This window comes from Melozone crissalis, unplaced genomic scaffold, assembly GCF_028551555.1.
Source record: "Melozone crissalis strain CALT ecotype California unplaced genomic scaffold, PUWL_Pcris_2 ptg000016l_1, whole genome shotgun sequence".
In the NCBI taxonomy this organism is placed as follows: Eukaryota; Metazoa; Chordata; class Aves; order Passeriformes; family Passerellidae; genus Melozone; species Melozone crissalis.
The window spans coordinates 52,899,758-52,901,952 of record NW_026535794.1 but is presented as its reverse complement, the minus strand read 5'-3'; positions in this window follow the sequence as shown (position 1 = coordinate 52,901,952).

Here is a 2,195-nt window from a genome sequence, read left to right as displayed (position 1 = left end):
CCACATACTTTCAAGATCCAATGTGTTTGTCAGGCAAAAACCTCCTCTCTGTAGTAAATGCCACTGATATCTACTTTCAGATGTAAAAATTATATAAACTCAGTTTAATCTAGATTTTAATGCTCAGCAGGACTATCCTGCCTCTGCTACAATTTTCACAGCTTTTTGAGTGGAAAGCACATTGATACCAAAAAGCTTTAACCCTCTTTTACTTGACCTACTGGTTCTGGAATTCATTCCAAAACTATAGATGATTAGCAGGATGGATCACCTCTCCTATGAAGAAAGGCTAAGAGAATTGGGATTGTTCAAGCTGAAAAAGAAAAGGCTCCAAGGTGACATAATTACCTTCCAGTACCTGGAGGGACCCCACAAGAACGATGGAGTTTTTACAAGGGCATATAGTGACAGTGACAGGGCAAGGGGGAATAGTTTTAAACTGAAATGGATGTTTGCATAGGATATTATGAAGAAATTCTTTATTCTGAGGGTGGTGAGACACTGGAACAGGTTGCCCAGAGAAGTTGTGGATGCCCTATCCCTGGCAGTGTTCAAGGCCAGGCTGGATGGGGCTTTGAGCAACCTGGCCTAGTGGGAGGTCTCCCTGTCCATGGCAAGGGGTTGGAACGAGGTGATCTTAAAGGTCCCTTCCAATCCAAACCATTCTGTGATTCTACTTTTTTCTGCAAATCAGATTTGGCAGTAAGTGAGTGAGGGGATTCCAGCACACTGCTTGTCAGCAATTGTACTCCCATCCCAGATCAGTGACCCAGGTTTGGACTGAATCCTTTCCTGTATGTTGGCCTGTGTCCTCAATAGTCTTTTCTGTGCTCTGGATGTTGGTAGGAGGTAACATGCCCTTAAAAGAGACACGTGGCACAGAAGTGCCTTGATAAATAACAGCCACACAGAACAGGTCTCTTTGACATGTACATTAAGTAATCGAGACACTGAAGGGATTGAGAAGTGAGCACATGCTTTTCTCAAGCCTTTTCCAGTTAGGCTCATGCCAAATCCATGAGGCAATTCCCGCCAGCCTGCACAAACCGATGACTAGGAGGCAATTCCAGCACACCTCACAGAGACACCTGGATCTCAGGCACGCATGGAGGAGCGGCACCACACACGCCCCGGCTGTGGGAAAGGCGTAATTGAGGCTTGTGCCTCAGACACCACAGGGACAGAGGCTTCAGCAAGTGTTCCAGGTGCATCTGCCCCATGCAGAGCTGCTGCTGCCCCTTTCTCCTCACCCCCTGTCAGCCTTGCTTCCCAGCGCCCTGAGCATGGATGTCCCACACGGCCAGCGCCCTCCACCTGCTGTGGGTTCCCCCAGGGCTTCACACTCCCTCCCTGCTGCCCCTCAGGGCACACCTGAGTGCCCACAGTGTGAGGGCCTGGGCTGGGGGATCACAGAACCACAGAGTCCTTAGGGTGGGAAGGGAGATCACCGAGGCAGGGTCACCTACAGGTTACACAAGAACGCACCCAGGTTGGTTTTGAGTGTCGCCGGGGAAGGAGACTCCATGACTTTCCCGGGCTGCCTGTTCCAGTTCTCTGCCACCCTCAATGTAAAGAATTTCTGCCTCCTGTTGAGGTGAAGTTTTAGTTTGTGGCCATTGCTCCTCATCTTGTCACTGGGGACCACTGAAAAGAGTCTAGCACCATCCTCGTGGCACCCACGTCTGTCATATTTGTATGTATTGATTAGATCTCTCTGTGTTTTCCTCTCTAGATTAAATAGGCCCGGCTCCCGGAGTGTCTCTTCATAAGAGAGATGTTCCTGACCTCTGATCATCTTTGTCACCCTCCACTGGACCCTCTTCGGTAGCTCCTCATCTCTCTTGTCCTGAGGAGCCCAGAACAGGCCACAGAGCTCCAGATACGGCCGAATAGAGGGGGAGGATCCTCCAGCTGCAGTGACACGAAGATATCCAAGTTAGAAGGGCGGCAAGCCTTGCGTCTCCCCTCAGACACAGCCTGGGCTTCACGGGGTTCATTTGAACGCCAGGGGGCGCTGTGCCGCCGTCCCTCCCTCGGGCCCGCCCGCCGGGGGGAGCTGGGCGCGCGAGGGGCGGGGCGTACCCACGCGGCCCCGCCCCCCCGGCCGGCGCGTGCTGCCCGCAGCCTCCGCGAGCCCGCGGCAGCGGCAGCGCCCGGCGGGAGCGCGGGCCGGGGCGGACACGGACACGGGCAGG